The 25000-nt window shown below is 42.9% G+C and overlaps 1 protein-coding gene across 1 annotated transcript in view; it reads right to left on the reverse strand.

Annotated features, from left to right (window-relative positions):
- LOC147035008 (uncharacterized) overlaps positions 1-24966 on the reverse strand; it is a 221335-nt gene extending 196369 nt beyond the window's left edge. Inside the window, exons 1-2 of the mRNA XM_085892377.1 lie at positions 24736-24966; positions 23608-23850 (exon numbers count right to left, since the gene is read on the reverse strand). The gene's annotated coding sequence lies outside the window, so the exon portion shown is untranslated. The remainder of the gene's footprint in view (positions 1-23607; positions 23851-24735) is intronic.
- Between the last annotated feature and the right edge of the window lie 34 nt (positions 24967-25000).

Here is a 25000-nt window from a genome sequence, read left to right on the forward strand (position 1 = left end):
GCTACAAGGAAATAAAGGATGAAAATATGCATTTTGAAACTGTAATGACTCAAACTTTGAAATACACAAAAGATACCACAACTTGTAGTTCTCACCAGTTGTAGCATAGTTAACCATTAGCTGGCAACTGCAACAGCCTTAACCTTGACATTCCGACATGGCAAATTTTGTAATGGCACAAGCTCACTGCAAAATTGTGTTTCAGACAGCTCCATTGATTTTCACCTAACATCCCGCCCCCCCAAAAAGTTATTCAGTTATTCGGCCATGAAGCCTCCAACATTGTCCTATGCACAGTCCCCAGCTTGTGTGAAACTTCCCTCATGAAGCGAGGTCGCAAGTTTCCATTTCAATAGGTTTTCCATTAATGCCTCCAACCCAGCAGAATGGCACTCAAACCACGAGAGGAAGATGCAGGTAGGCATTACAAAACTCGTCTTCTCACTCTTAAGAACATGCTTAGATAAACTCTGTTTAAAAATGATAATTACAAAAGAAAAACATCTTGCTCGCTATTTTGCTCAAACCAACCCCACAGTGAATAAAATAAGACAAGAAAACCTTAATGTTGTTAATTTATCAAACAGACCAAGAGCCAAATTGTGCATTCGTCTTTACAAAAACATTCGTGCAAGAGCATAGAGCCATTATCACGTTTATTATAAATCGCAGGCATTCGCAGGAAATGCCCTTCTTACCCCCCCCCCCCACCCACCCCGCTCCCCAGCCACCCCCACCGCTGCCTGCCTCAATAGACTGAGAACAGAGTTCACACAATGGGCGTTTCCTCAACTATATGACAGGGAGAGCGCTTAGCTTGCTTAAAGGGCAGACTGCCTGTTAGTTCAATATATTATAAAACATTATCAGTTTAATCACTCCCATAATGGCTGCATACACAAATGCTGGTGGGTATGAACAGGTGTGTACACAGTCAGACACAAAGGCCTAACAGCATCGTGGTGTACAAATGAATGGGTAAAGCTGAATACTGCTCAAAGTCCCAAAGTATTGGCTTCTTTATAGCCAAATCTCCCGGACAATTGCCAAAACCATAGAAAGCACAGGTTCGAATTCCACATCCTATATTAATCCATCCTTGAAATTCATGCAAAAATAAAAAATAAAAACAACTTTATGAGTACAAGTCAATGTCGGACATTAGTTTCCCCGAAGAAATTCAGTAATTAGTATTTGACGAAAGAACATTATATATATATATATATATATATATATATATATATATATATATATATATATATATATATATATATATATACACACACACACACACACACACACACACACACACACACACACACACACACACACACACACCTCCTCCGATAAATTGTCATGCATGAAACAAACCCACGTCAGTCAGCAAACACCTTAAGACCAGATACATGCATCTCATTCGAAAAACATTCATATGGAGATCAAAACAAATGAATAACATTCTTGATAATCATTCTCAAGAATGGACTTGATGTACAATACCAAAAAGGTGTACAGAGACACGATTTTAGGATTAATCTGAAATCACCCTCAGCTTAGGTACAATAATTCTGCCGTGGATTGTTTCAAAACCAAGATGCCGAAACACAATTGAATAAAGGGTTTGGGAGTCAATGCAGGCTAATCTCTACATCACATCATCACCATGATGATTATGAAAACTAGTTTTATCTCCCTGCACTCAAGAGAAGGGTTCCTAAACTACAATCACATTATAAAAGGCATTGGAGAACATGTGCGTCATCAGATTCATTTGAATTCTTATTCGTCGCTTATCTGGCTACATTCAATATGGATAATGAAAAAACACATCCGCAGCATGCACTAAACAATGCCAATAAACTGTAATGTTAGCAGGAAGGCAATGAGATGGCCTCGGCAATTCAAAATTACAAACATGGAACACATTGCATTGTTTGGGCAGTCTGTACGCCAAGATTGTTTCAGTTGCGCGATAACGAAAATAAATCAATAAAAATGCACACACGAAGATCGGATTAATTTTCCCCAGCAATGATGGGTTAAATGGTCTCCTCATTTCCTTGTTTAAGGTCATACAAGATAATGTGACTACTCATTACACTTAATGTAATCCCATGGAGACTGTGGAACCTTTGTATATCAATTTGCATTCCAAATACAGAATATAAATATTTATATGGAATTTGTTTGATTTCTGACAGAGCATCCCAGCGAAGACAATAATGTTTTTACATCATTAAAAAATATATTATGCCAAAACGTGAAAACATTTTGTTGGGTTCTAAAAACATTATTATTGTTATCTAATAACATTATATTAACAACATTTTTGAAGTACCACATTACAAATAAACATAATCAATGTAAAAAATGGTGTAAAAACGTTTTAAGAATGCAATATTTAGAACCGGTGATTTTCCGCAATCATGTAATACTGACAGGAAACAGAAAACTGACCGACACAGAGAAGAACCGAATGCAGTACATGAGTACATTACAGAAAACAATGAGCTGATACTCTTGATCCCATGCCTTTTGGGTGGTACGAAGAATATATCCGAGTAATATGAAAGCAAAATCCTGAATGTTTTGTAAAATATTGCGTACACATGCCACGTAACCGAGATGATTGCAATGGCAACAAAATTCAGCCAATCACAGCCATGACCTAATCAGGTTGAGATAATGTCATGAGCAATAGATATCTGCAGTATAAAAGCTAAATGTTCAGTGTTTTTTTTTTTTTTTTGAAATATCGCACACACAAAAGTATGTGGATAGTCAGTCAGCCGGTCAATTGCTCATATTAATCACCCCCATCTCAGACCTTGTCAGAGGGGGTAGGAGACAAAAAAAAAAGAAAAAAGTCAAGATTAGGTTGAATTCCAAAAAAACGAGTCACTATATTGTCGTATTTTGTGTGCGAGATTCTCCAGACACCCTTTCGCAGGGAAATTACTAAGGGCAGTAGAAAAAATAATTCTAATTTTTTTAAAAGACACACTGCAATTTGATATACAAGGAATACCCATCATGCCCGGAGTATGAGCACAACCAATGCTATGCTCGCGTCAATCACAGTTGCTTTGAATGAGCGTCGCTGTGAATCTCTATCTCAGTTTATAGCACTAAATACCTCTTAAAATCCCATCTAACAATCGATGGAGAGCAAGTCAAAGAGAAATTTGATTTGAAATTCAACCCACCATGTTGAAAATACTCCCTGAAAATATGATCGCTGGAGAAAACAAAATGGCGATCATCACATGCGCATAAGTGCAACTTTGGAGAAACTATTTATGGTGAAAACAGAAACAGATGAGATTGTAAACAACAACAAAAAGATCCTGGTATGTTTACGTCAATGTGCATAATGACATGTTTGCATAATTCCTTTGTGGGTAAACATATGTATGGACATCGTAATCAAGATAAATACAGTTTCAAGTGCCACGTCCCATGGATTCGGTTTCCACATTTTTACAATTCCATCTTCAATCTATCATTTCACACATTTCTCTGTCACTCTGATGGCAAAATACATTTCTCTGTCACTGAGGGGCACCGTGGAAGATTGTAGGTGTGGAGAAAAGGAAAATTGTGCTTTTTCCAAAGAAAGTACACCAATAATTTTTTCCATTGTAACACAAAACAGAATTTATTTTGAGACAGAACTTAGGTTCTTTGGAAATGGAAAAGGCACTTTTTGAAACAGAAACTCACTGGCTCTGAATATTTTTACCTCCGCCATCGAAAGTGAAGGAGGTTATGTTTTTCACCCCTTTCTGTCTGTTTGTCTGTGTACAGGATATCTCAAAAAGTTGTTGACGGATCTGGATTAAATTTTGTGGACAGGTTCAGTGTGTGACAAGGATGAACTGATTAGATTTTGGTGACAATCCGAATCCGGATCCGACCACTATAATTTTTTTTCGTAATTTTTCACCATTGAGAGATGGGGCTAAAAATGATATACAGCAGAATATCTCAAAAAGTTGTTGACGCGTTCGGACGAAAAACTTGGTGGACAGGTTGGGTGTGTCGCAAGGAAAAATTGATTCGATTTTGAAGATCCAAATCCGGATTTGGAAACGATAATTATTTAATTTTTAAAGTGATTCTTCACCAATGATGGGGCCAAAAACGATATCATACTGCATAGAATGATATTTCAAAAATGTATTGGGATCTGTTATCGTGGATCAGGCATTGAGTGGCGGAGGTATGCGTTCTACCGAGTGCCATTCCAGTTTCATAATGTTTTCATGACATTTTAAAAAACCTTACAAAATAATGTTTTCATAAAATTTAGCTAAAGCCTTTTTCAAATGCTGTGAAAATGGTTTGTGTTCACAGGGAGATGGACAGAGTTTGGGTTGAGCCTCCATTCCAAGGCCCACTCCAGCTGAAAAGGGAACTGAAACATGACATATGACGCTAGTTCTTTCACCCAAAGCACCGATATTTCAGGTTTTTACATCAATTTATGATACGTTTCCTGACAAGGAGTTTCAACACAGGAGGAAGCCAGTAGGCCCACCAAAGCCTGCAATATGATTACCGAGTCGCCGGCGTTCCGGCTCCCCGCGCGAGTCGCCGGCGTTCCGGCTCCCCGCGCGAGTCGCCGGCGCTCCGGCACCCCGCGCGAGTCGCCGGCGCTCCGGCACCCCGCGCGAGTCGCCGGCGCTCCGGCACCCCGCGCGAGTCGCCGGCGCTCCGGCACCCCGCGCGAGTCGCCGGCGCTCCGGCACCCCGCGCGAGTCGCCGGCGCTCCGGCACCCCGCGCGAGTCGCCGGCGCTCCGGCACCCCGCGCGAGTCGCCGGCGCTCCGGCACCCCGCGCGAGTCGCCGGCGCTCCGGCACCCCGCGCGAGTCGCCGGCGCTCCGGCACCCCGCGCGAGTCGCCGGCGCTCCGGCACCCCGCGCGAGTCGCCGGCGCTCCGGCACCCCGCGCGAGTCGTCCACTCAGAGTGGCCAAAACGATAGCTGCAAAGTACGTAACAACTGGCATGGAGATAATGATCAAGTGAAGAAGAAATTAAAATTTTTAGATTGGTTTGATAGAGGTGACCGCAGCATTGATATTCAAAGAGATGGGACTTCATGATTCTGCAGTGAGAACAATTTGTGAAAATTGTGATAAAATCCGTAAGAGCGGTCGGACAACAACGAATCTCAGAGCAGGTAAGCGAGATGTTAACGGATATTTTCAATAGTTCCCTGGAGTCAGGACAGGTACCGGAGGATTGGAGAGTAGCAAATGTTACACCATTATTTAAGAAAGGATCCAGAAAAGAATTGGGAAACTATAGACCTGTTAGTTTGACTACAGATGTGGGGAAGGTGTTGGAGACATTAATTAAGGACCAGATGAGGAACCATTTAAACAAATACCAGCTAATTAAAGGTAGTCAGAATGGGTTTACCAAAGGTAGTTACTGTCTAAGAAATCTTTTAGAGTACTATGAAGCATTGTCTGATTGGGTGGATGAAGGAAAGGCAGTGGACATAGTATATCTCGACTTTAAGAAGCCATTTGATAAGGTTCCACATCAGAGGTTGTTAGCCAAAGTGAGGGCTTCTGGAGTGGCTGGTCAGGTAGCTAATTGGATTGCAAACTGGCTTAGTGGAAGGAAGCAAAGAGTGGCTGTGAGTGGGAGGATGTAAGTGGTGGGGTACCTCAGCGATCAGTACTCAGACCATTATTATTCATTATTTACATCAATGATTTGGATAATGGGGTAAAGAGTAAGCTTTCCAAATTTGCAGATGACACAAAGCTTGGAGGTGAGGTGGATAGCAGCGGGGGTGGTGATCAGACTCAGGAAAGTATTAATACTTGCATAGATTGGGCAAAAGATTGGCAGAGGCAATTTAACCTGAGCAAGTGTAAGGTGTTGCCGATGGGAAAGAGCAATGAAAATAGAGAATACAGGATGCACGGAGTAATTTTGGAGTGTGTTTCACAGAAGGTTCTGGGGGTGGTAATAGATATGGAGGTAAGCAGGCAGCACAGTACCAGTCAGCTATAGGTAAAGCAAATAGGGTTTTAGGTTGTATTCGGAGGGGGATCATTTATAAATCAAAAGAGTTGGTGTTAACATTGCATAGGAATTTTATTGAGGCCACATCTAGAATATTGTGTGCAGTTTTGGTCACCACAAACAGGAAGGACATAGATGCCACAGAGAGGGTTCAGCGCAGGGCTACTAGATCGATTACAGGCCCAGCTAGACTCACCCATGAGGAGCGGCTGAAGGAGACAGGGCTTTATACACAAGAAAGGAGGCGGTTACGAGGAGATATGATGGAGATGTTTAAGATAATGAAAGTTATGGATAAAATAAGTGCAGATGAATTATTCAACAGAGTCAACAGTGATAGGACCAGGGGCCATACATAGCCTGAGAGTAAAGAAGAGAGTTAAGATGGTAGTAAGGCAGGGGACTTTTACTCAAAGTAATAAATGCATGGAATGGTCTCCCTGGAAAGGCAGTGGCAGCAGAAAAAGTAGATAAGTTTAAATTAGAATGAGATAGGTACCTGAAAGTTATGGAGATGGAGCGATATAGGGATGTTGACAGGACTGAGGTAGTTTGAGCATTGATGGGAGATTGTGTGCATGTGTACAGAGTGCTGTTGATGGGGGTCTTGTCAAGGGGTGTTGTGTGGTTGATGTTGCATGTTTTTAACAAAGCCCATGCCCCCTCCCCTGAGGCAGAAAAAAAAGAAAAAAAAACAAAAAAGAAAAACTTTCAAAATTAAAAACTAAAAAAAAATCATAATAATAATGAATTAATGAAAACATTTTTTGCATTTTCTTCCTTGGATCTTGTGTTGATAAATTAGTATGATGTTCGTGCAGACATTATGGGCTGAATGGCCTCCACCTGTGTTAGATTTCCTTGTATCCTGAATCCTTGTATCTGTGCTACCAGAACTGCAAGATCTCGGCCTGATGCTCGAGAAAATGGAGATGCTGACCACGTGGATAGAGCATCAGATCCAATAGAACATGCCCTTGCCTGGAATGGTCATTCAAGAGAAAGCGAGGAGTTTGTGTGGTGATCTCAACAAAGATACCAATGATGCAGTGCCTTTTGCTGCCAGTCATGGGTGGCTCGAGCACTTCAAGAGTCACCATGTGTTTCACAATTTCAAGTTGACTGGGGAAGCTGCTGCTACAGATAATGCTGCTGCCAAAAATAAAAATAAAAAAGGCCGTAGGGGCGCCGTGGAATTATAGCGCGGAGTTATAACTTTTTTTCATTTCTACGTTCGCCGTAGCAATTCGACAAGCCAAGCTATGATGTAGATGTGTTCCACATCGACCGTACGGTGGGCTTGCGTTATTCGTGCGGCTGCCGTAAGCTCTTCTCAATGAAAAATGAATTTTCCCAACCCCCAAAAAATTACGGCGGCCGCACTATTTCCACGGTGGCCATACGGTAGCCTTGCGTTCTGTGTGACTACCTGCGGGCAATGCAGGGTCGACGCACGGTTCCCCTACGCCCGCCGTGCACCTACGTATGGCCTCCGTGGCAGTCTGCGTTGACCGTGCGTCCACCGTGCGCTACCGCTAGATATCAGAGTATAGGTGTTTGCCTATACCAGTGTTTCTCAACCGGGGTTCCCCGGAACCCTAGGGTTCCGCAAGAGGTCGCTGGGGGTTCCGCGAGAAACAGTAATAAATAGCCTAATGTATTTTTGAGTAGTTTTTGTTTGATTTAATATTCGGAATTTTACTATACACGTACGGCATATTGTTGGAAACTCCTTGGTTATTATAATAGAGGCTTCAAACTCTTATATTATTTATAATTATAACAACCATAGGGAATGTTATATTATAACAACCACGTAGCGCGATGGACGCCCGGAATAACGACTCGTCATTGAACACGGCACACGGCCTGTACGTGATGACGTCACCCACTCGAAGCACGATGCGCGATGGACGCCCGGAATAACTCATCATTGAACACGGCACACGGCCTGTACGTGATGACGTCACCACTGATGACGTGGTCTGTCTGTATCATTGCCAATAAATTTGACAAAAAGGGGGTCATTTTTTTCCTTAAACCAGGTATCCGAAACAAAATATATTATATTTACCACGTGAACTACGATAAAAATATAAAAGAGCGAGATATTAATAATGGTATATAATAATTTTTATGCAGGGGTTCCCTGAGACATGAAAACTATTTCAAGGGTTCCACAAGGGTAAAAAGGTTGAGAAACGCTGGCCTATACAGTGGTGCCCCGAGAATCCCAATTTAATTCGTTCCAGGAGGCTGTTTGGATTGCAGAAAGTTCGGATTCCAAAAATATTTTCCCAATAAGAAATAATGGAAAGTGAATTAATCCGTTCGTGGACCCAAAGAAAACCCACTTTCAAGACACTTTAAACTGAAAGTACCCATGTTTAAGGTAAAATAAAATGAGTAAATGACCTTCGGTGGCGGTGTATTGTATGTAAACTGGTACAATCACCACATCCAAAGGTCCACACAGGCTCGTGCTCCGGCCTGGGTTCCGATCGCTCGCGCACTCTGCGAGAGCGCTGCCCCCAGGGCAGCTCATCAAACATGATGCACACAGAAACACAATCACTTTCATCAAACGCATCGGGCTGACGTAATCATGGATATTCCAAATTACAACCGGTTTTGCTGCGAAATTCAATCCTTGCCCGACAGTCCGTCACACGACATGATCGGATTGCTTTTTTTGTTATTAATTAAAACACAAGATGATTAAAAAACCAAACATCACAAATGAAGGTGAAAACACGAGGTAAGGCCGTCACATTTGGCTCAGCGGCCGGAGGGTCTACAAAATGTACGGGCACTAGCAATTATAAAGCGGCCACAGTATTTCCACGGTCACACAATGTAGCAGTCACATGTGTTTTTATTTTTCGGGTAGACGCACGGCGTATTTATAAATTGTGGAGACCGAAAACGTGGGGATGCCGTACGGTCTTTGATTTGATGTCGCACGGTGACCTTAGGGCGTCCCTGCGGCGGCCATAGAATTTTCAAGGCAGACGCAAGTTCGCCTCAACGTGCCCGCAAGGCGACCGCAGGGGAGACCTAAGGCCACCGTACGGTGACCGTGGAAATAGTGCGGTCGCCGTAATTTTTTGGGGATTGGGAAAATTCATTTTTCATTGAGAAGAGCTTACGGCAGCCGCACGAATAATGCAAGCCCACTGTACTCCCTACGTACGGTCGACGTGGAACACATCTACGTCATAGCTTGGCTTTGTCGAATTGCTACGGCGAACGTAAAATGAAAAAAGTTATAATTCCGCGCTATAATTCCACGGCGCCCGTACGGCCTGTAAAATATAGCCAAATGGCGTAGGGCCTCCCTGAGGCCACCTCAGTTTCTCTGCGGCCGCCGCACGTTTCTGTCAATTCAGAGGGCGTACGGCCGCCGTATCCTCGCCGTAGAGCAAATCTGACTGAGGCCTAAAGTATCGATCAACACATGAGAGATGCTTTCACGAGGACTTCCACCGATGAACTGAATGAACAAAGCACGAAGATGCGGCTCGAACAGGTAGGGGAGACACGTGAACAAACATGAACGCTACGTTGTGTTCGGTTTTTTTAAGTGTATTAGGTTTTTAAGGCAAAATTTTCTCGAAAAAATTGCTCGGATTCCAATTTGTTCAAACAATGGGGCGTTCGGATTCTGGGGGCACCACGGTATATGATAGTTATAGTATATTCAGTTATATATACTGGTATATTTTTTTTTCAGTAAAAAAAAAGAACTGGTATATATACCCACTCGTTACCGTCCGTCTGGCCGCACGTTCGCCTTAGGCCCCCACTGCGGTCGCCTTGCGGACACCTTGAAAATTATATGGCCGCCGCAGCGACGCCCTAAGGCCACCGTGCGACATCAAATCAAAGACCGTACGTCACCCCCACGTTTTCGGTCTCCACAATTCATAAACACGCCGTGCGGCTCCCCGAAAAATAAAAACATATGTGACTGCTTCATTGTGTGACCATGGTAAATGTGACCGAGGCCTTACACACTAAGCCAGGTGTTTAACCTTAATAAAACTTGACTTTATTGGAAACATGCCCAGCTGCACTTTCATCCACATCATCCTCATCTCCATCAACTATGGCCTGAGGCAGTGATTAGATTGATTTCAGAGGTTTCACGAAGGCTGAAGTCGCGATTGCAAGGCAACAGATTGTGGACAGGGCCTTGCAAGTGGGATTGAGATTCGAAACGACAGCCCGTCATCACGGGGCTTGCCCGGCGCCACCAAATCACTTAGTAGTCGATAATGTGCCGTCGATAGAGAGGCGAGCAAAATCGACTTCTGTTTGCTCTCGTCGACCACATCATTCGCGTGGAAATAGCATCCCAATTGTTCTGAAAACAATTCGAAGTCGTCTCCGACGAAAACGGGCACATGTCCGTTTTCAACCATCCTCGTCGCCAACTGTGGTGTACGAGGTACAGTGGAGCACGAGAAGCAAGAGTGTTAGCAGCAACTCCGTCTTATTGCGCGTCCTGATGTACATTCCTGCCACCCCTAGCGGGCGAGTCATGATATACGAAAACCCAATCACGTGATACAGTACAGTCGACAAAGATGATGCCTGAGGATTTGCTTCCCTCACACAGAGAAGAGCTGAGCAATGAAAATTCTGGCTCTGGAGGAGGAGTGCATAAAAGAGGAATCAGAATCAATTCCTGAGGAGGCTGCGCCTGTTAAAAACCCTCCCGACGAAGGTCACAGCTGAAAGTTTCAAGTTGGTCGATGAAGCCACTGACATCTTTGATGAACATGATCCCGACTGAACGAGAAGTTCAAAGGTTCGGAGGGAGATGGATGATGCTCTGAAATGTTACAAGTAGGTCAACAAACAGAAAATTAAGGTAGCCACTCAGGTCTCTATTATTAAGTTCTTCAAAAAATGCCCAAGCAAATAATCCTCCATTTCATCTTCTGAGTCTTCAACCTCAATTGCACAGCCTGCCACAAGCAAATATGTACTGTATCCAACCCCAATCATGTTAACACTTATTAAAAAGCAATTCATTTTAATGTGATTATTTGTTGATTTATTCATGCATGTTTACTTCTTTTTAGAGGTTTTTATGTACATCTTCAACCTTCAAAGGTCGAAATCTTCCCCGTTTGGAACATAACCCAGATTTGTACATTAAATATTACAAATCGTTTTTTGGGGGTTTTTTTTGTATACCTTGTCTAGTCTCGTGTGAGAGCAAACACACAAAGCACAGCAAGGGGGGCATGAGACAAGAGGGTGGGATAGGGAAGTACAAAACAGTGGGGAACAGAGACATTATATTAGGAGATCTGTGGAAGGGAGAGGGATGGGGTGGGGAACATGGTGAATACAAAATGGACATTACAGGGACTTTCAGGAAGGAAAGCAGGGAATTTGAAGGAGGTGGGCTTGGGTGGATTATTGGGGGGAGAAAAGATCGAGGATTTGGATGGGGAATGATAAGAGGTTGTGGTGAACAGCTGTTTTGAAGGCCTGGAGGGAAGAATGGGAATGAATAGAGTGAGGGAGTTTATTCCAAAGGCAGGAAAAAAAGAGGAATGAAAGAGTGAAGGTGAGTAGTGATTCGTGATTTTGGTAGTTTTACCAGAAGGGGGTTGCTGGTGGACCTTGAGCGCCCTGCGGAAATATGGGGGGGGGGATATCACAGACAGAGCAGGGGGGCGAGACCGGAGAGGAGACGGAAGAAGACATAAAGACGACCGACCTGCCTGGGCTGAGAGAGTGAGAGGCTGAAAGACTCAGCCTCACCATGTGAGATACCAATGATCCTAAATGCCTTGGTTTCCACAGAGTGAAGCCGAGAAAGGTGAGAGGCGGGAGCACTATCCCAGAGGGGAGGGCAGAACTCCATCAGGCTACGGACGAAAGCTTTGTAAGTGGTCAGGAGCTCAGGTGGGCCGAGGAAGGACTTTGCATGATGGAGGATTCCCAGGCAGCGACTGGCATTTGAGGCCAAGTTGAAAATGTGGCTTTCCCAGGAAAGAGCATGGCAGATAGTGAGACCCAGAAGCTTGAATGAAAGGAGTTCTTCCAGAGGATTGTTGAGAAAGTAGAAGGGGGTGGGGGTTCTAAACTGTCCTTTTGGAGAGACATAGTGAGAGTGTGAGATTTGTCAGGGTTGAAAGACATGTTCCATGTGTTGGACCAGTTTGTGATTTTATCCAGATCTGCAGAGTGAAGAGGCTGCTGCTTGCCAATCTGAGGGATGACAGATGTTACGGCAGAGGGTGGAGTAATCAGCAAAGAGATAAAGAGGGTTTTCTAGAGAGTCGGCGAGATCATTGATGAAAACCAGAAAAAGAACAGGGTCCAGAACGCTGCCTTGAGGAACACCAGCCTGGACAGGAAGAGGAGATGAAAGAACTCCATTTAGGGACACACATTGGCTGCGACAGGAGAGGAAGTCTACGAGCCATGAGTGGAGATGGCCTTGGATACCATCGGAAGAGTTTGTTGAGCAGGGCAGGGTGCCAGACCATGTCAAAAGCACGCGATATGTCTCGGGATATGGCTCTGATTTCATGTCTGGCATCAAGTACCTCCATCCATTGTTGGGAGAGCAGAAGCAGCATATCCAGGGTAGAGGTACCTGGTCTGAAACCAAATTGATGATCGGAAATCAAGCCATTGGAGAAGAGGAAGGATTTAATGTCTGAAGTGATGAAGGATTCCATAATCTTCCTGATGATTGGGAGATGGCTGATTGGTCTGTTTTTGCAGGGATCTGTTTTTGCACCTTTTTCTGCAGGGCAGTAATATTTACCGATTTCCCAGCAGATGGCAGATGACCTTGAGCAAATGAGACGATGAATAGAACAGAGAGAGGGTGAGCAAGAGCAAAGGAGCAGGTTTTTAAGACACGTGGGCTGATGCCATCTGGACCGGTTGCAGAAACTGAGTTGAGGTTTGACAAAAAGCTCTCCACTTTGTCAGAGGAAAAGGACACAGAGTCAAGGGACAGTTGGGTGAGACTGGGTAAGATGGGTACAGAGAGTGATGGGTTTTGGATACAAGATTTAGATGCAGACACCGAGTTTAGGCATTCAGCCTTTCCACGGGTGGTATCAGCAGTGTGGCAATTTGAGGTAAGGGAGGGGATGGAGGGGGAACATACACCAGAAACAGATTTTATTAAACATCACCAGGATTTGGAGGAGGGAGAGAGGGGTTTGAGAGTTCAGACTTGAGATAAGAAAGATGTTGTTTTCTGGCTCTCCCGAGGGTAGATACACACTTGTTCTGAGCTTTATGGAAGGAACTGAGAGTGCCCTAAGTTGGGTTTGCTTTGCATGAGGCAAAGGTAAGTTGTTTCAAGACAACAGCCTCGCCACAAGCCTCAGTGAACCATGGGCGGGAGGAAGGGTCTGACAACTGAAGACGAGAGGGGATACATCTGTGCATGAGAGAGAGCAAGTTTCCATTAAATAATTCCTAGGATGAGTTGATGTTGAAGAAAGTAGCGATGGGAGAACAGTCCAGAAGTTGATGGCTGCTTGGAGACCCTGCTAGTCGACTTGAGTGAAATGCCAGACTCGACGGCGGTGAGGTGGTTCTCTAATAATAGCCAGAGAGATGTCCACTTTGACAAGCTCGTAGTCAGAAGAACCGATTGGAGCGGAAGTAGAACAGTAGATATTTTCAGAAAAATTTGTCAAAATCAGATCAAGAAGAGATGGAGTACCGTTGGTTTAGATCCAGATCAGGAAGTTGACAGATTGAGTCAGTCCCAATGATTCACAGAAGTCTTTTGCTGAAGTGCCATGGCAGGTGAGAGAGGTACCCACACCCAGCCAACTGGCATTGAAGTCACCACATATGAGGAAGAGAGAGTTTGGATGACAGCATAGAAGTTGATCCATGTTTTTGGATAGTGAGGTGTAAATGGAGTCATCACAGTTTGGTGGATGGTACAGTACACATATAAACATGAGGAGGGAGTGGAGGGAGGCTTAACCAGAGGTATTCCTGGGGGTGTGGGGGAGTAAGGGCAGTGAATGGAGAGTGAGGAATAGAGTCTTTGATGAAGAGAGCAACTCCTCCACCAGGACGAGGCTCAGGTCTGTCATACTGGAGGAGGGAGTAACCAGGGAAAGATACTAGGGAGTCAGGAATGTCTTGAGGGAGGAGTTTCTGTTGGGCAGATTATGTCTAGTTTGTCAGTGGTAACCTGTATGGAAAGATTTGTCAGGTTTGGGCGAAGGCCCCGGATATTTCAGGACCACGCTGTTAATGAAGAGGGAGGGGAGGAGGCTTTTCGTGCAGGGGAAGGGAGATGGAGGATGAGGGTAGGATAAGGGAGGAGGGGCGGGGAGGTAAGGAGAGTTGTTGAAAGAGTGTGGGGAATTGCAAAAGAGCAAGGGGAGGGGGGCGGATGAGGAGGAGAAAAGGCTCTGTGGTGCTGGGTTGAGGTACAGTGGCAAGTAATAAGAGAGGGGGCAAAAGTGAGTTGAGGATTTGAGGAGGTGGAGTGATGATATGGAGGACAGAGGGCAGGGGAACGAGGCAGCTTTGTGGATGTGAGGTGTGGCAACTTTGAGAAGGGTGAGTGAGGGGGGGTAAATGGAGGGAGAATGGTGAGGGGGGAGTTTTTGAGAACGGTGAGAGGGAACGTTTTCGGATAACATGACGTTTCGTGGGAACCCCTCCCCCGCGTTATACGAGGGCCTCCTGTCCTGCGAAACCGAAGGTTTTGAAAGCCTTAAAAAGGAGATTTGTGTTGCATTGTTGAAGTATATAATTCAATTGAAATAAAAGAGACTTTAAAGAACATTGCAAAAAATAAAAATAAAATAAAAATCCAGAAGTTTACCACTGTAGATGCCAGTATGTTATACCCCACCTTATTTCGCATGTTAATACACTAGTTATTCATGCCTGTTGTTTGTGTCCTTCATGACTTCCCTAAAAATAATGTTTTCAGTTTGGAATGATTTTCAGTTTTGTTTAACTGCCAGACAGGCAGAGTGAAAAAAAAAATTCACTCTTCGCATGTGTCATCAGGATGAATTCAGAGGCAAGGTGCTGCTAAACTCCAGGTTTGTTTTCCAATTCACGCTCAAAATATAATTGAATTGAAATCAAGGTGTTCCTCGCTCATAAATGGACGTTTGTAAACAGAAGGGCAGATGTGAACAAATTGCTTAGTCCCGCTTTTCGCTTCTCGTGCGTGGGGCAATTATACACAATACTAGAGGGGGATGCTTACACAATGTAAACAATAACGAACCGGGATTCCCCATTGTTTCGGGTTGCTGACCCACATGAATTATTTTCATTTATTGACGCTTTCAACGGTTCTGTGATTTTTTTTTTCTCCCGGTATATTGGCTTCAATGTCTGTCGGCACGCAAAATTTCAGCTTTCTACATCACCCAGGAGGTACCAAACATTAATAGTCAGTCAGTGAGTGGTTAGAATGAGCTTTGTATATTACATAGATTAATAGTCAAATTGCAGATGATTAAACTTGGGACATTAAAATGAAATCAATAAAAAGATTCAGGAATTTGAAGAGAACAAATATAAATGAACAAAAATAAATGAAAATCATCCATGCAGTATTTAGGATAACAAATGAAAAGAAAAACAATCCTTATGCAAAGGCCATTGAAATATAGATTGTCCATAAAAAAAAAGAAGTCATTCAACAGCATTTTCAACAGAAAGGACTTCTATGGGATTTAACACAGTTGGGGTGTGGGTGTCACAACATGCCTTGACCGCGCACAATGGCCGAGGACCAACATCTGAAAATAATCGTTTTTATTTTTTTAAACCAATGTTTTCCCGGCGATTTGCAAACATAACAACACAGATAAGGGGTGGAAAAAAAATAGGAAGATTAAAAATAAAAACCTTTCAAATTAGTACAAATCACTGCAATTGTATTGGGGGTTTGGTTTCCACCCCACCCCCTTCATTTACGAAAAAAAATTAATAAGTACTTGTCCAAACAAGACAAACTTTCCCAAGCTAAATACTGCAAGGCCTTTGTGGCCAGTGGCAAAACTAGAGAAAGAGGATGAGATCATGTCTGCATGATACAATCATAAATCGAGCACTTTGGCATCCTTTCAAGTGCTGAAAGACACCAGGTCAAAAAACTTTGTCAACGAAAGGACCATTGTTGGTGCTGTCAGACATAACCGCAGGGTGTAGAAACACCAAGTTGCGTTTACCCTTATTTCTGAACAAAAATAACAAGTGCAGACATTAACTTCCAAATAATAATGCACGAGTTAGAGAAAGGTGCTGAAAGACCAATATTATTACAATGTTTGACCAAATCATTAGGCAAACACATATTTAGATTCCATGTGCTGGATGCTCTCCAAATGAGACCATGTCCAAACCAAACTGAAACCAAACAGATCCCACCCTCAGAGCAAAACAGCACAAACTGTTTGTGTTCTAGACATTTCCAACAATGTCATACAACATAAAAGTGTAAGATTACACTTTAATAGGATGCAAGAAACAGTGCATTGCTCAAATAACTCCTAGTTCACAGCAGCACAAATAGTGTTTGCCGAATGCATAAAATGGACAATAAAATGGAAAGCAAAATAACGCCAATGTCAAACCAATCTTGCTCTCGTGTTTCCATAAATGCAAGCAGCCAATTCGATTAAATCACAAACATTTACACGCACAATGACATTCCCAAAATGATCACATCAACTTCGGTCTCCACGAATTAGGCAGACTTCAAATTTAGCAAGGCTCCACCAATCACTTCTCTAAAACAGTGGGGATTTGCATTTGTCCAAAATTGCTTTTGGATTTTTCACACGTGTTAACGCAAAAAAGCATTTCAAGTTGAAGCTAAAAAAAACATTAAAATGACAGTCGACAGCAAAACAAGTGGTTAACGCCCCTCAGCGATGATGGTCCCTTATTAACCAACATTCCTCATTATAACTGGCGTGCCTCTTTCTACCTGCACAACAGGGGGAAAAAAGGCCATCCTGCAATTCAAGCTCACAGCATATTGTGGGCCAGAGGCACCAATGTGTACACTGTGTGGCTGCCAAGGAGCACAAATAACTTTTGCCTTCTATCTGCAGCATTCCTCAAATGGTAAAAGAAAAAAAGAAAAAAAAACACTTCTTTTTAATGCATCCAGAATCAAAGCCCAAGAAGAAGTTGCAACAGAATGGAACAGCACATAACAGAACAACAGTAACAGTGAAAAGAGTGGGGGAGAGGGGAGAGGCACCAAAAGCAGGGTAGGAGGAAATACAGAGCGACTGGAAGGCATACAGGACATGGAGAAGAGCACGAGGTGAACAAGCTGGATAAAACCGCAAACCCTTATTCACAGAAAAGGAAAGGAAACCTGGGGAAGAAAAAAAAATTGAGGAGGGTGAGAGGATGGGGAAAACCAGGAAAGAGATGGGCTTAGGGAGGGTTAAGAACAGGTAGAAAGGATCATTTATTTGAGTGAGGGATGACCTGAGATGGTGGTGAGCAGCAGTTTTGAAACCCTGGAAGGAAGATTGGGACTAAACAGATTGAGGAAGTGGGTTCCAAAGGTGAAAAAAAGAGAAACGAGAAGGGCACTCGGGAGAGCGCATACCTCCACCACGCAATGCCTGATCCACAAGAACATTTCAGGCCCATTACATTTTTGAAATATCAAGCTATACAGTCCTACATCGTTTTTGAGCCATATCTCTCAATGGTGAAGAATCACCGAAGAAATTCTAGTAGTCAGATCCACATTCAGATATTCAGCAAAATCTAATCAGTTTGTCCTCGTCACACACCCAACCTGTCCACCAAGTCTCATCCATGCACAAATGCCATCTGGGCCAGTTGCAAAATCAGTCAAGGATGGCCAGAAACTTCACCTTCTCGGTGAGAAAGATAGAGTTCAAGAGCAGTTGGGTGTGACTGGGTAGGGTTGGTTCAGGAGGATAGCGGTTGAGGACACAACATTTTGAAGCAAATACAGAATTGAGGCATTCGGCCTTCTCATGAGCATTGTTGGCAGTGGAGCCAACATGCAACTTTCAAAATGACATGTGAATGCTAAATGAGGCTTTTACACTTGGCGCTGTGTGTTTACAGTAACTCGCTTCTACTTGATGGTCTATTTTAACCTGCCTATGCTGGTGCAAAATCTGAGATTCAAATTGTCTTTTAAACATAATTTTCAGCAATTCGACGAAAAAGTGGCAATTTCTACATGGTTAACCATAATTGTTCTGTTCCCGAATGCAAATTGGACTCGCGGCAATATCAGTGGATGAGAGGAGTCGGGTTCATACAATTAGATAGCGGCGGCCATGGATATAACGCAAACATACACACAACAAAAGATGCAGAACAAAAGGATGTAAGAGAGGTCGTTATGGAACAATTGATCACCTACAACTGAACAAAATCATTCTTGAAAATTGCAAAATGCGAAGAACCAAATTGTCCACCGCCTCGATAGACAACAAGAAAGCTTTTGACTGTCCCACATTTATGGATGAAACGATGCATGCAAACAAACTAGAAGGGCACTCGGTGGAGCGCATACCTCCGTCACGTAGTGCCTAATCCACGAGAACATATCGGGCCCAATACTTTTTTGAAATATGCTATACAGTACTATATCGTTTTTGGCCCACTATATCGTTTTTGGCCCCATCAATGGTGAAGAATCACTTTAGAAAGTAAAGAATTCTCGTATCCAGATCCAGCTTCGGATCTTCACCAGAATCGAATCAACTCATCATTGCGACACACCCAACCTGTCCACCAAGTTTCATCCAAATCCATTCCCAACTTTTTGAGATATCGTGCTATATATCGTTTTTGGGCCCATCTCTCAAAGGTGAGGAATCACTTTAAAAATTTGAGTAGTCGAATCCAGATTTTCATAAAAATCTAACAAGATCGTCCTTGTCACACACCCAACCTGTGCACAAAATTTCATCTGAATCTGTCCACAACTTGAGATGTACACAGACAGACTACTATACTGTACACAGACAGGTGAAAACATAACCTCCTTCAGCTTCGGTGGCAGAGGTAACAAGGACACGGATACACCCGAACAACATCCAAAGAAATAGGAAAGGTGATATATCTACTATACATGGATGATTTAAAAGTCTTCGTTCCGAATGATGAAAAATTGACAAAACTACCAATCGTAAAACGGTTTTCCAAGGGCATTCAATAGAATTTGGACTAGATAAGTGTGCCAAGTGCACATTTCTACAAGGAAAACCAACAAAAACAGACAACAAAAAATTGACCTCAAAACAAGAATACAGCAGTTAGAAAACGAAGCATCATACAAATACCACAGCGTAGAAGAGGGTCACCAAATACGTCACAAATGAATACGTAAAATAATCGCAAAAGAATACCTACGTAGAACGATGATGATCCTGAAAACGTACTTCTCCCCAAGAAAAAAAAATCAAAACCATAAACCATCTCACAGTACCAGTGTTCTAATACAACTGTGGAATTATAAACTGTCCCCAATTAGAAATCAATAAATTGGACATCAAAACAAGAAAACTCCTCAGCATCCATAAAAACCAGTGCATCCCGAGAATGTACCTGCCGAGACGAGGGGGAGGGAGCGGCCTGATGGAACTCAACCAGGTGCACAGAGCGATGAGTGTTGGACTAGCTGTGGATGTGAAATGCTCAACAGAATATCGGATTCAATTTGTGAACAAATATGAACACAAACTTGAAAAGTATCCCTCACTCACCTTGCAAGGAATTTCCAAAAATAGGTGTGAACAGAAGATACCACTTAGGAAAATGAAACAGCAACAAATACATCCCAAAAACAATTGTTTAAAAATAAAAAAGACAAAGGAAATGTATAAAAACAAGAAATATAAACCAATAAATGGGAGAACAACAAAAACAGGGAAATACAAAAAAAAGATTGTCAGAGAGGGGATTGGCAAAGAAGGCTCATTGCCAGGCAAAGAACCAAGAGGGTTAAGAAGGGATGGAGAATCCCAACTGGGATGGAGAATGCATCATAATAAATGCCCAAGATCAAGGACACAACACCAATAGATTTAGAAAGATGGCGGGACTGAGTCAGACGGACAAGTGTAGGTTCTGCAAGATCGAAACAGAAAGTACTCCTCACCTGCTTTCATGATGCAAAACACTTATCAGAACAACTTTACACACAACGGCAGAACAAAGTATGCAAAGTGATTCAATGGCATATCTGCAAAAAGTTCAACAATGCAGTTACAGAAAACTCATGGAACACGAACAAAGGGCAATCATTGAAAGTAAGGATGTTCTGCTCATGTACGACCTGATAATCTCATCGAGCATGAACATCGAAAACAAAGCCTTGCAACCAGACATCATTCTCAGGAACAAAAAGGATAAAAAGACAACATTGCTGATTGAGATATCAGTACCCATCGATTTTGGCTTAAATAACGCAGAAATCAAAAAAATGACCAAATACCAGGACCTCAAAATTTAGATCAAGAGATCTTGGAAAATGAAGTGTCAAAATTGCATGAGCGATAATTGGAGCAACAGGGATAATAAAAGAAGAACCTCACTGAAATTTTGAAAACCATCCCTGGGAATATTACCACACACAAACTCAATTTGAGGCAGTCCGGGGTTCAGTGACGATCTTGAAAAGAGCCCGCGAACAAAACTCTGAGAACAACAAAGTTGAACAGCTTGGTCCATGAACCATCTTCCCTTACTGCCAAAGCGAAGGTGGATACTTTGAGTCCTGGGAGGACTTCATTCCATCTTGTCAAACCCACAAATGGACATAACCAGAGACACATATATACACACACACACACACACACACACACACACACACACACACACACACACACACACACACACACACACACACACACACACACACACACACACACACACCTTTCACCAGCAAATGCAAAAATAGATAAAAATTTCTCATGTGGCCCTGGAACCAAACAATATATATATATATATATATATATATATATATATATATATATATATATATATATATATATATATATATATATATATATATATATATATATATATATATATACATATAAAAACGGCACACACAACAGCTGACCACTCCAACTCCAAAACATGATCAATCGTAAATATTATCATGTTAAACTTGCTCTGCATTAACAAGTCCCAGATGTGACCTTCCCATCAGTGTTAAGAAGCATGAAGGTTTGGGTATAACACACCCATCTACGAACTTTGTCTTTTCACGTGCTCATATAAATCGTGAGTTTTTGCAGTACAGATTGCGAGATATCAACGTTTTAGACGAGTTGATCAGAAACTTCTGCAAATATTTCATTACACGGAAGTAACCCCCTTTCTCTGAGTTACATTTCCAAGTATTTTTGGCATCTTTAAAAGCTATGCGAGCCACTTAATGCTACAATCGTTATCTGGCACGCATGATATAGTCCGGCCGCCCCGATGGATCTCATGACTAGGGGTTTCTGCACACGCGCATATCATTAAGGGGCGGATCATGCCATTTTGAAAGTCGCGTATTGCAGTGAGGAAAGAGATGAAGGGGATCATGATCATACTCTGGAGACTGAATTTACAAGGTGCCACTAGATCTTTTGAAGAAGGAGAGTTTGAAAGCTTAACCTTGATGTTGAACAGGTGTTGTTTTGTGGCTCTCCTGAGAGTGGACACATACTTGTTACAGGCTTGGTGGAATGAAAATTAGGCAATTTTCAGGTCCAAAATGGAACCAAAACCTTGGGGGGAGGGGGGAGACCACTCAAATTTGATGATGTTAGCCACTTGCCGAATTCAGCAAATATTGTTTTGCAACAAGTAAACAACAAAATACGTTTAAATTAACCCAAAATAGCAATCAATTATATTGTACCCTCGAGAATGTGCATATGCACCACACACACCACACCCCTAGATGGAATCAGTTTAACAAAATAAAAACAGGGACATAGAAGGTGAATGAGTGACAAAGTGTGTGTGTGTGTGTGTGTGTGTGTGCGTGTGCGTGTGTGCGTGTGTGCGTGTGTGCGTGTGTGCGTGTGTGCGTGTGTGCGTGTGTGCGTGTGTGCGTGTGTGCGTGTGTGCGCGTGTGTGCGTGTGTGTGTGTGTGTGTGTGTGTGTGTGTGTGTGTGTGACGAATCACTTTATCAAGCAACTCGGTGGTGGAGTGGGTAATACAAAGGTGCGCGTGTAGATTTGATTCCTATGTTGCTCAGCGGAAATATTTCCACTCCCACGACAGAGTGGCAACCTATCCAAGATTGGTTCTCCACCAGGGAAACTTTCACAACTTGTCATGAGCACTCCATGGTTTAACTATCAGAGGAAACTATAGGACAACACAAACACCCACAGTATCAACTGCAAGAATTATCTTCCTTTATCAAAAACTGTTTTCATGCAGGTAGGATATTGATCAACATTGACACTCAATATTGGTCTGGCCAAAATCAGTGTCATGATGTAAAAGCTCAAGTCGAATACTATGATATGTCTATTTTGTTATTGTGTTGCAATATTATCTCTCATTTGAGTTATCCACTGCAAAATAGAGCTATTGGTATAGCTGCATATGAAGTACTGAGATTCTGCATTATCAACCAAAAAATGGCACCAATGAATGGAATCAAGGCAGCAAAATAATGATGCTTCAAATAAAAAAAAAGGCTGCCTCATGTTGTTACAGCCAGCAAATCAGGCTTCAATGAGCGATGACAATTCTGCATCGAGCGAGTACAGAATGGCTAATAACCTTCCTCGGCCGTCTACCTGCTTTCTGCGACCAGACTGATGTCGATTCTTGAAAGCAACGCAGACCATTCCGTACCCACTCACCACCCCCACCTTCATTACAAACTAATATGTACCAATTGTCCATTATATATTCCACCAAGTCCTCGACACAAAGTGAGAACTTGTAATAATACCTGGGAAGCTTGTAAGGGGCTGTACACAAAATACGTGACTCTTTTATAACATCCTCCTTCCCTCCCTGTAACGCTCGGTGACACCGACACTTTGCCTGACCTCCACCCTACAACATGCGAGAGTGAAAATGACAGCAATGCCCGTTTTATTTATATATTATTATTAATTTCCGATCAGCTTCCATTCTGCAAGTTTTTCTTCAAAATCAAATCCGTGACATCTGACAGCTCAGTCAATGATCTTGTGATGCCCTTCAGCTCCGTCCAAATTTTGCAAGCTTCCAGTTGAACTTCCTGCTTTCTCCTTTTCGGAAATGCCCTCTTGTAGATTCGAACTAATGAGTCAAACAGGACGTCTGCAATTTTTGGATGAATTCAACTGAAAGCAAGGCCGTTCTAAACTGACGCGTCTTGTCGTACTGAAGGGAAATCAAAGCTTACTGCCCTTGTGAAGATTTTGTCACATGACCGTGGGTCAGACACTCCGGAAAACACCCCACCCCTCATGAGCATCACGTATTTTGTGTATGGCCACGAAGAGTCTAAAAGTAGAAACATTCACGAAGGCATCGCGCACGTGGGACGCACGTGGGACGCACCTCTCCGTGCTCCCAGCTGCGTCCACCGGGCGTGTCTTGAGGCAGGAAGTAGAGCCTGGAGCATGCGAGTACGTCCCCACGACTGCGGTCTTCCCAGAAGAGTCGTAGCTCGGCCAGACACCGAGGCTCCGTGGGCTGGCAACGGACGGGCACGAACTGGCCGAGCGACAGGGAGCGTCCGGCCAGGAGGCACGCCTTGTAGAAGACATGCGAGCCGTGCGTTCCACATGCGGTATCCTGCCACTGCGTACGGGAGAGGGGAGGGGATGCGGAAAAAAAAGGGGAGGAGATGTTGGAGGTGGATACAGAAAAGGGAAAGATCAAAAGGGGGAGGAGAATTACGAGAGGATAGAATGAGAAGAAGAAAGAACGAATCGACAGAAAGAGGCACAGATTAGCTGGAGGGGAAAAAAATAAGGCGAGAGGTGGTGATGGTGGATGAAGGAGGAGAGGGGGAACTGCAACAAGTTATCATCGCGGATGAAACCGAATGAGTTGTTGGGATCACGATTTTTCCTCTTGAACCGTCATGTATATATATATATACACATAGATATATTAAATTAAATATATATATATATCTATGTGTGTATATATATATATATATATATATATATATATATATATATATATATATATATATATATATATATATATACACATAGATATATTAAATTAAATATAAATATATATATATATATATATACACATAGATATATTAAATTAAATTTTATATATATATATACACATAGATATATTAAATTAAATTTTATATATATATATATATATATATATATATATATATATATATATATATATATATTCCGGCTTAATCAGACTCAAAAGCAAGCAGCGAACGATCCCCTTTGGACTGAGCCTCCAACCCCCTTTATTTGCACTCCTTCCCCTCATTCTCCCTTTACCTCTTCTCCCTCGCTTCTTCGCACCCTCACATCCCCCACCCCCACCCGCAGCCGCGAACAAAGTCAATAAATAGCCTGGAATATATCGAACGAACCAAGATGTCAAACACGACAGAATCAAATCTCCGAGAACAAAGCCCCGAGCCGCTCCCATGGTTAAAAAAAACAATAAACAATTTTCCTTTCATTACCACACAAAATTTACCAAATATTTGCAACGTTTGCACAACGACGGCGGCGGCGCCGAAGCGACGTGTAATTGACGGTTCGAGGGCCGAGATCGAGGTCGACGGGAGCGCTCCGGGTGGACCGGAGAGACTCGGGGAAGGCCCGGAGGTGCCTGCGCCGTCGGAGAGTCCAAATAGCGAGCGAGTAAAGTTTTCAAAGAGAGGCGCACGGCGTCCACAGCCCCGTCACTCACTAAATCGTCGGACAAAAGTTATCGGCGCCCCCTGGGCACGCACACCGAA

This window comes from Eptatretus burgeri, chromosome 1, assembly GCF_056783735.1.
Source record: "Eptatretus burgeri isolate ZD-2024b chromosome 1, Ebu_testis_v1, whole genome shotgun sequence".
Taxonomy (NCBI): Eukaryota; Metazoa; Chordata; class Myxini; order Myxiniformes; family Myxinidae; genus Eptatretus; species Eptatretus burgeri.